The following is an 11,210-nucleotide window of genomic DNA, read 5'->3' as shown; positions in this document are numbered from 1 at the left end:
ACAGTAAAAAAAAAATGCACTATGACAGAGAAAGAAACATAACAACAGCTATAACTAAGCACCCATTAGTCCAATGAAATTAAACACTGATATGCTGTGTTTTTGTCCAAAGTTCCACAACTGTCTATGAGAATATTCCTGTATCACAAAAAACACAGCCATCCATCAGCCAAAGAATTTTGAACAAAATCGGCCAGTAGGTGGTGGTGAGTTTTAGGCCTCGTATAATTTGATAGATCTCCTCCTACCAGTGTTGGGGGTAATGCGTTACAAGTAACGCAAGTTACGTAATTAGATTACTTTTTTCAAGTAACTAGTAAAGTAATACATTACTTTTTTAATTTACAAGAAATATCGGAGTTACTTTTTCAAATAAGTAACGCCAGTTTTTTCCCCTTTTATTGATTATTGATTAAAGCTCTCCTGTCCCCATGTTGAGAGAAATCGGAAGATGTTACTTTAGTTCTAAAATAAATGTGAACATGCACCAATTTATCTCACTCACTTAAAAAAAAACAGATTCAGTATTCCTCAAAATGAATAAAATCCGTGAAACTTAGAATATGACGCAAACCTGCAATAATTGAACATGTTAAATACTACAAATGTCTTTTAAGTATTTAATCCCGTTTTATTAACCAGTGTCTTTTCTGCTGACCTTCGATGATCCAATTCCACCATACTAATAAACAAAAATTACTCAAGATAAACTAACATTTCTACTTCTTCTTTTTTTACTTTCTTCTTCTGCGTTCTACTATACAGACATGACTTTACTTTTAGTCCAGCCTGAGGCTTTTGGTGTGAAAGGGTTTTTACATTTGCCAAAAATAGAACTTTTTATATTAAAAAACAAGCAAGCCTAGCTAGATTTAAAAAGTAATGCAAAAGCAATGTAACGCATTACTTGCCATAAAAAAGTAACTAAGTAATGTAATTAGTTACTTTTTTAGGGAGTAACGCAATATTGTAATGCATTATTACTGAGCAACTTTGCCTCAAGAACCACTGCTGTCAATCAAATTGTTCATTAAATATTCTTAAATAATGTAAAAATCCTACGTTTGCGAACTAGTCCTAAATTTTTCTCAATAAAAGCATTGCAACAGGATTTTCTGGACTCTCTAGATTAATAATTATCAAAAAAAATGTACTTTACCCTTCGGGTAGCTATAACAGGGTCGTTTAGAAAAGCATGGCATGGCCAAATATACACAAAAGCCTATAAATTCTAAGGAAAACCCAAAACAACACAAATCTTGGTGAGCAATGATGAGCAATGGTGAGAAGATGCAACAAGTGATTCTAAGCAAGCATGCAAAGTTTCATGGAGGTCCGACCATAGGTGGTGCTCTAACAGCCATAAATGTTACAAAACATCATATTTATATGGTAAATTAACTGCAATTGCCAAAAATGCTCTTTTTAATCATTGATTTATCTGGTTAGAGGCATGTTTAATTATTCACAATGTCTTTTTCCTTATGTGCTTGCAGCTATATTTTTCATTTATAATAGCAATCACAAACACACTAGTTTGTTTTACTATTACCCTGTTGGAAAAAACTGCTAAAACCAGCCTAGGCTGGTAGGCTGGTCTTAACTAGTTTAAGCTGGAAGTAGCTGGTTTTAGCTGGTGTCCCGCCTGGCCAGGCTGGTCTTAGCTGGTCAGGAAGACCACCAGCAAATACGAGCCTGGCCAAAACCTGGGGAAGTGGCCAAAACCCCTCTAAAACCAGCCTGCTGTCAGCTATGACAAGCTAAAACCAGCCTGGTTGACAAGCTAAAACCAGCCAACCAGCTTGGCTGGTTTTAGCTGTTTTTTTACAGCAGGGTAACCACACTTTAAGCTTGTCACACACCAGACAAGAAGCAGAAATCTTGCACATACACAGACAATAGCTTACTTCCACATTCTTTTGAAATTAAAACCAGAAACTATAGGCTCAAATATTGAATATTAAGTAAACCATTCCTAAAAATAACAATACAAATGCAGAATTGAATAGTAAGTGCAATAAATAGTATGAACTGCTATATAAATGAATAAATCTTGGTATTGCAGGATTATGCTACTCAAATTTTGTGGGCAAAAAAAAGGTATTGTCTATACTGTAGCAATGCATGAAGCAAAGAAAGAAACTAAAATAAGCATACATGAGCAGTTTGATTTTTTTTTTCTCACTGTGTTGCCCTCTTGTACTCTTTTGTCCTCTTGTAATTTAATTGGCTGTTGCTCATGGATGTTTTCTCGCCAGTCTCACTATTCACCTGAAGACTGGCTGCATTTAACACCAATTTGAAATGTCTCGTAGCATCTGCGACTAGCCGCGGCACATCTCACATGTGTGCATACTAGAATGGACGGCAACAGGGAGTCGCCTACCATCTGCCACTTCTTGTTGCACAGTAGCTTCAGTTTTACAGTGGGCGCTTGACTTAAGAGGCAAAAAAGTCATGTTCTCTAGGTGGAATTGGAACCTTTTCTAATCTGAAAAGGTGTAACAAAGATAAATAGTGGCCTTTGCGATACCCTGCGGTCTCTGTCACGCATCCTTGCGCTGGGGAGGGTCAGAACAACTTCCTGTCGACCATCCCTAAGACAGAGAGACATGCCACGGCTGAGACTCTCAGTACTTCATCATATAAAGGTCACGGGCATTACTGTAAGGAGCCACTGACAAGAGTCCACTGACAGTCTATGGAGAGATATGGACCACTACTTGCAATGCAGCACTGCCACCATCTCCGCAAATGGAATTTTAGTTCATCTGAAATCATGGCTGAAATTTCCTCTATATCACCCTTTCCCATTTATCTAGATGCGGCAGCAGGCGAGGGTTATAGTCTGCGAATATTTCATAAGAACAGGCCAAAGCTGTCTGGGAAGCTATAACATATTGTACTCTTTTTGAGGATGCTTGATCCAGCCTGCCAAAAAGAGTTGTGATAAGAACCAAGAGTGATTTTGCTTAGCATTGTGTCTTATGTTAGAGTGCTGACACTGCCATTTTGCAGTTTGCAGGTTCTCAGAATACTAAAAAGGTTATCATTATACTGCAACCAATTGGATGAACCATTATGCCACAAACCAATTCTAAATTCTCACCTTGCAACAAATGCATGCATCTTTATGGCAACAGATCTAATGAATAAAAGAGGTGAAAACAGATATTTTATTACAAATTACATATCCTGGCCTATGTATTTGATTTGCATATAATACACAGAAATATAAAATTGCACAGTTTTAACATAAATTAATAAACTTAATATGATGCATATTTGTCATACACTAACAAAGCAGGTAATAAACAGGTAAGATTTCTGTAATACTAATAATAACCTGAATGTGTTTTAAATACACAATAACCACACTGTACAAAAAATGTTAAAACAACGATTATTGCAGTAAATTACTTCAGATCTTCCATTTCAGATTTAATCTTTATCTCAGTATATTACATGGTGTTTCTTACTAGCAAGTAAAAACATTTCTAGAACTTTTTTTTCAATACAGGTTTATATATTTATCATCAATAAACTAATTAAATATTGCTTGTTCCACAACTAGCCCTATACTTAACCATGTTAAAAATTTTTTTTACTGAATATATTTTAACAATTAACAGATTTATGCTAAGTAATAATAATTATTATTATTGAAAATAATTGAAAACTTGAAGTCGTTGTAACAGCTTAAAGTTTGAAAGTTTGATAAATAGGTAAATTACCATGTTGCTAGCATGTTGATCTGACACGATTAGCATGTTACTAGCATGCTTTAACATTATTGGCATGTTGCTAGCATGTTTCCAGCATAATCCCAGGACTCCCTGTAAGATGAGATTTCAATGGGACCTTCTTGGGGGGTTTGTCACAGTTTGTCCTTTTGTTTTTTGCCTTGCAAAGTAAAATTTATATGATCAAGGTTTTTTGATTGTTTCATCTGAACAATTATAGACAAGTTTGAAAATATTTCACACATGTTTTAGTGCTGTGAATATGACAAATACTATACCCAGAGCTTTTAATAACTTTTTCATGTATTCTTCAGATGTTCATGCTTACTCCACAAGGCGCTGCAAAGACTTTTATCTTCCCTTTTGTAGAACTACGGCCAATCAATCTACACTGAAATACAGAGGGCCTTCACTCTGGAATCATTTAGACCCCGCTTTAAAGACTAAAACCACTCTAAACTCTTTCAAAAGAGAGCTGAAAATAATGTTAACATGTAAATAATTTTATCTTGTTAATTTGTTATATTTAAATGCTTGATGTGTGATTGTATCGTCTTGTTTGATCATGTAACTTTATGTCTGTTTAATGGGATTTTGGGGAGGTGGTTTTATAAGACCTTGGGGTCTTCTCACTCTCTCCTGCACAGTATTTTAATTTTCTTCTTTTATTGGATTTGTAAAGTTGTATTTTAAATGTTATATGTGCAAATAAACTTTCAACTTTGGTAGGCTACACAGTGAGTCTATACAGTTAGCATAATGTTAGCTCTAAACTGCTAGATCATGCTAGTCTTTCAAAATTGTCGGGCTGGGGTGATTTGTGCCAAAGGGGCAGGGTTAAGTTGTGCCAGTGGGATGTTAAGTAGTAGACCATCTAGACCAAACCCGTTCCTGGAGATCTACCTACTGTACCTGCAGACTTTGGTTCCAGTCCTGCTCCAACACAGCTGTCTGTAATTATCACATGCTACCTAATGCCGAGTTCAGACTGCACGATTTTCAAAGCAATCGCGTCACAGATGTTTTCACACTGCATGACTATCTGGGGTAGCATTCTGTCGCTGCTGTGTTCACACTGCACGATGGATCGGCGACAGGGGGTTTCACACTGCATGACTTTACAATACGAAGAATCGCCGACAACTTTGTCCCGGTCCGCAAACTACGTCTCACAACCAAACACACGCGAGAAGTGACATGGAAACAACGTGAGGTCAGTCGTGCAAGTTCTCACGTGAGACTGGGATTATTATAAAAAAAATGGTTTCCCGCAAGAAGCTTGTCATACAAATGTGCACTCATTTGCAGCGAAAAGAAAAGAAGCCGAAGCTATGCTTGTTGATATTGTGGTCTATACCTTCGTAACTCCTCCCCCAACTTCCCGCTGGCCTGGATGTTGCTGTCTCATTGGCTGAAGGTAATCGCCAATGTTATTTTCAGTCAGATAACCTTTCACACGGCATGATTTTGAATCGCCGACAGGTCCAGATATTTTGCATGCCAAATATCTCACGGGTGTCGGCGACACGTCGGCGATTCTCTCAGATCGCGTCTTTGATATTTCACACTGTGTGATTGTCACTCGCGTGAACGAGCACCGATTTGCCTGTGATTTCGGGCATTTGTTGGCGATTTCTCAAAACCTGTCGGCGAGTCAAAATCGGGGCTAAAATCATGCAGTCTGAACTCGGCATAAGAGATTAGCTGGTTCAGGGGTGTTTGATTAGGGTTGGAGATGAACTTAGGATGGTAGATCTTCAGGAACAGGGTTGGGCATCCCTGATCTAGACCCACATTCCCACAGGGGATAATCTGTGTGATGAGATGAGTGTGCCTCATCAGTGTTTGATTTACCTGCCGTTTGACAGTTTTTTAAGTGGCCTAAGTCACCATGGGATGTTCAGAAATGTTCAGAAAAAAGTCACATATTCCTTATATGTTACATAATTGACAGACAGCATTTTGTTGACAGACAACGTTCTAATGATTCACAAATATTATATATTGTATATGAGGTTTTTTTTTGTGTTTGTGAAAATATGACATGCCAATAGTAGCCTAGAATCTAGACGCGCCCCTAGCGGCAGCAAATTACATTTGCTTCTAAGGTCAGTCTAGTTACTCTCAATTCACTTAAATTTCCGAAAAATCCAAGATGTACCGGGCCAATCACGAGTCGGTGGGCGGGCTTAACATGATGACGACTGACCTGCGACCATAAATTCAGTCAGACATGAATTCCTGGTTCCGTGAATTAAGCGTGGAAAACTGAACAGTATTTATATATTTTTTTTTACTTTTGATACACAGCCACGTCCATGTGTCCTGAGCAGGAGCTCGTTACATCTGAACGCGCTGTGGTGTAGAATACGCAAACACCGGAAGCGATCTGTGGCGTGTATACGACACTCATTGTTTACACAGCACAAGAGATTGTGGATATAGCGGCTATTCAAAATGGTAATTACTTGCGCTTGTCCTGGTTGTTCAAACCCATTTAAAGCTGAAAAAGATTACGTTTGCTTGCGCAAACTCATCCTGGACTTTTTTTTTTTTACATATTTCCCCTTTCGGTGTTTGCGTATACTACATCAAAGCGCGTTCACATGTGACGAGTCGAATCATAGATATGCTAAACTCGTGCTCATGACAGATGGACGTGGGTTTGTATCAAAGGTAAAAAGAAAATTATATAAATACTGTTCATTTTCTTGCAAAAACCGATCGTTTTGTGTCTTAGGACATCAATGTATTGTCACGAGCCGCAGGGTGTAATTTGGATTTGTCTGTGCATGTTTTTGTTTACTTTTAAAGGTTTAGTGCCCATCTATGTCTATTATTTAGCTGACAGACTGCACAGTGCACTGATTTTTGTTAAAAATCTTCGTCGCTCTGACTACGTCACCTGACCGACTAAGTCTCTGATTGGTTGTAGCGCTATCCTATTGCGTGGAGAGGAGTTTGAAAGACAACCGTTTATCCCACCCCTCCGGTTGAGCCCTGTCTATGGAGAGTGCCCAGACCCTACATTTATGTGGGTCTGGCTTGCCAGGCTATGCCAATAGTTTAGTAGAGTAACGATATCTAAAAATCCTTAAATGAGTAATTTTGTATTGAATTTTTCTTGATTTTATATAACATTACAGTTTATGACATTAAAATGTTCTTTTTTATTTCAAAAATCACTGGCACATATTAGGCTACCCCGATGTATTCTCCCCAAAGGCACAACTTACCCCGTACCGGGGGCAAGTTGTGCCACGAGACCACTTTTTTTCTGAAAGCAATAGGGGAGAGCGGGGCACAACCTAACACTTTTTGAATTTCGTGGTTTAAGTAAATCCACTTGGGGAGTACAATTTTTATCCAAGTTATTTTCACACTTGTCTAGTACAAATATATCGCTTTGTTTCATATTTACAGTGTATACGTTTTTCGTTATTTACCTCAAAAGAAAGGAAGTGAAACGTGACAACATGCCCCGTAGGTGGTGGGGTACATTGTAACATCTGAGGGGCACGTTGTAACACGACCATATGACAGCTTAAAATGTTATCTGATCGAATGAAAAAAATATACACAACAAACTAAAATATTTTGTCAGTAAAACACATTTGTTAACTTTTTCAAATGAAGTAATGACGTTTTTTTTAAAAAATAAAAATTATGTAATTTTGGAGTTTGACAATGAACACATCGCAACAATGCTTTGAACGGCCCTGATCGCAACACACAGCTGTACAGTAGTTCAAAACAATGTGGACAGATAGATGAAACACATTTAGACATTCAGAAGAACACTCCACTCCTCCACACACAGCTCTCATAGAACACGACTAAACTGATAAATAACAAATTGGAGGTTAAAATAATAGCAGATTTGTCTAATTTTAAATGAATACTAAAAACTGAAATGAAAAGTTTACTTCAGCCAGAAATGTACTTTTACTATGGTAAAATAAATATTCAGCGATATCTTCAAAAGGCTTTTGAATTTTGGCGCTCTTTTTTTCTCTGCATAGTGTTGCTATGGCAGCTAGTAAATACCGTAAATTTGGTTATGCTAGCATGTGTGGAAATATTTAAACCACGTGTGTTACAATTAACCCCGCGTTAGGCTGTGCCCCGCTCACCCCTAATTCTGAAGCAGTTTATTTCAGATCCAAAGTTATTGTTCCCAGGGATGCACAACATCCTGAAATATATGTACATACTTAAGTTGGAGGGATTACTGTCATGGCTTCACTATAAAGTCACTTTGAGTAAAAACTGGCACAACTCACCCCACTCTTCCCTACGTTTTAATGCAGGCTACTGTTTTGACCCCTCTCCAGCATGCTGTTAACATGTTGCTAGCTTATTTTAAAATGATTAGCATATTGCTAACATATCATGGTTGATAATCATGGTTCTGTCACGATTAAAACATTGTTAACATAATGCTAGCATGTTTGTAACATGATAAACATTTTAGGATGTTGCCCATATTTCTAACATATTAAGTATGTTGTTTACTTGTGTTGCTACTCATATTTTTAGCATGATTCGCATGTTATCATCTTGATAACATGTGTAGGGCATGATTAACATGTTGCTAGCATTTTTAGCATGACTAACAACATCTTTGAATTCACTAGTTCGCTTTTGCATATAATAAACAGCGTAAAAGTTAAGCGTGTTTGGCATGCTGTCCGGGAGAGGGCTCCGAGCTCGGTAGTCATTCCCGAGCCCGGGGCACTCCCCCTGCCCAGGGAGAGGGGTCCGAGCTCGGCATTTGGCCCGAACCCAATAGCGCTCCCCCCTAGCTGGAGGTGAAGAGAAATAAAAAAGGGGGGGTGGGAGGGATGCTGGAATCAGAGATAGCTGAAGGTAGGACTGCTTGGTTATTTAAAGGGACTGTAGTAATTGGATAGGGAGAGTGATTGGATAGGGAATGATTGCTGATGATGAATTGGCCGTGTTAATTATCTGCGCGAGCTCCTCCTGAAATTTGTTAATGAAACATCACATAGACATCTTAAAGTAAAATGTACAAAATTTCCGACCCCTTACCAACATGTTGCTAGCATGTTATTGAATGATTATCATGTTTTTAGCATGATTAGCATATTTTAAAATGGTGCTAATCATGTTTCTAGCATGATGTCACCATGTTGCTAGCCTGTTTATAACATGATTAACATGTCAGCAGTTCTCTATTCATATTTCTAGCATAATAAGCATGTTGTTAGCATCTTCATAACATGTTTCTGACATGATTAGCAGGTTTTTAACATGTTTAGATTAGCAACATCTTCAAAATCTTCAAAAAGGCATCTTAAACTCTATACGTTTTAATGTACAAACGTTTTGACCCCTCCAGCATGATTAACATATTTTTAACATGTTGCTAATCATATTTCCAGCATGATTAACATGTTTGTAACATGATTAACATGTTAGTATGTTGCTACTCATATTTCTGTTATTGGCATGTTGTTTGTTATTAACATGTTTCTAGCATGCTTAACATCAACATGCTAATCAACATCTTAAACCCTCTATAAGTGACCCCTCAATAAAAGTCTTTGGGCCTTTTCGTAGTTTTGATCATCCATTTAATGAAAAACGCAAGTCAGATCAGATAACTTCAGAACAGTCTGAAGGTCTGACCTGAGTTTGGTGGTAAGAGGAGATAATGACAAGAATTTGCCTCAGAAGGCTCAGAAGAAGAAGAAGAATCAAACACAAATTAAAACTTTAATTTATGTCTGACTGAAATCACAATAATATTTTTAGTTTGTTGGTTATGTTAAAGCTGCGTGACTCAATTGGATGTAACTTTAATATACACAAATCTTACATTTAGGCCTAAATATTTTTGTAAAGTACAATGACAGGCCAAAAGTGCTTTTTTTTTGTCCGTGAATCTGATCCAAGAGACCTCTTACCTCCAAACACCAATCCGTAGCAGGGGGTCTGTTATCATCTGCTCAACAGAAACGTGTTGGACGGGCTGATCTGGAGTCACGAGGCTCGAACAGAAGGCCTGTCAGCTTCAAAGTGAATCGGTCCTGTACTGTAGTTTGTTTGATCACAGAAGACAAGTGATCTTAAGGCTTCTGAGAATATTTACACTTCACTTCTATCTCCAGGCCCTCCTTAGAAACGTTCTCCGGCGTGATCCTCTCACGGAGCATGTGATTGTGTTATCAATGTCACTGCGGAGTGGATAATTAGCACAAACATCAAACATTAGCACCCCCCTCTGCCCCACAGTGAGGCTCTGTCACATTTGTAGATGTTTGTTGATTTTACTGAGGCTGCCTTGTCCCGTATGAAATTCAACCTGTGCAAACATTCATAAGACCTACAGTAATGAGCAGAGAATGAAAATCAAGCAGATTCTATTTAACTCATGGTGTACTTTGTTATTAGAACAGACTGCTGTAGTATTTATCAATGCAATATAAGGATATAAATGCAGATGTACAGTAGTTTTTGCAGTTGTCTTCCAGTTGGGTCCAATTTTAATGTTATTTATGAGACTGGCGCGGAAGAGAAGAAATTGTTGAATAAAGTCATTATTTTTGTTTTCTTTGCACACAAAAAATATACTTGGAGCTTTATAAAATTACAGTTGAACCGATGTCACATGGATTATTTTATCAATGTCCTTACTTTCATCAAAAATATTTTAATTTGTGTTCTGAAGATAAACAAAGATCTTTTGGGTTTGGAACGACATGAGGGTGAGTAATTAAAGGAGTAGTTCACTTTCAGAACAAAAAAGTGTAGATATTGTACTCACCCCCTTGTCATCCAATATGTTAATGTCTTTCTTTCTTCAGTCGTAAGGAAATTATGTTTTTTGAGGAAAACATTTCAGGATTTCTCTCCATATAATGGACTTCTATGGTGCCCCCGGGTTTGAACTTCCAAAAGGCAGCTTCAAAGGACTCTAAACGATCACAGCCGAGGAAAGAAGGGTCTTATCTATCAAAACAATCGTTTATTTTCAAAAAAAAAAAAAGAATTATATACTTTTTAACCTCAAATGCTCGTCTTGTCTAGCTATGTGTGTACTCTGTGTAGAGATTAAAAAGCATATAAATTGTAAATGGTTTTAGGAAACAACCGATCGTTTCGCTAAATAAGACCCTTCTTCTTCGGCTGGGATCATTTGGAGCCCTTTGAGGCTGCATTTAAACTGCATTTTGGAAGTTCAAACTCGGGGGCACCATAAAAGTCCATTATATGGAGAGAAATCCTGAAATGTTTTCCTCAAAAAACATAATTTCTTTACGACCGAAGAAAGAAAGACATGAACATTCTAACTGTAAATGTTTGTTCTGAAAGTGAACTACTCCTTTAATGACTGAATTTTGTTTATTTTTTGGTGAACTTTCCCTTTAAGTTTCAGACATTTTGGGCACAAGTTATTTTTCAGAGCTATTTGTGTTTTTGGCAGCTTAGTATCAGCAAAGG

This window comes from Garra rufa, chromosome 1 (assembly GCF_049309525.1).
Source record: "Garra rufa chromosome 1, GarRuf1.0, whole genome shotgun sequence".
Lineage (NCBI taxonomy): Eukaryota > Metazoa > Chordata > Actinopteri > Cypriniformes > Cyprinidae > Garra > Garra rufa.
Note: the sequence above shows the minus strand (reverse complement) of the source record.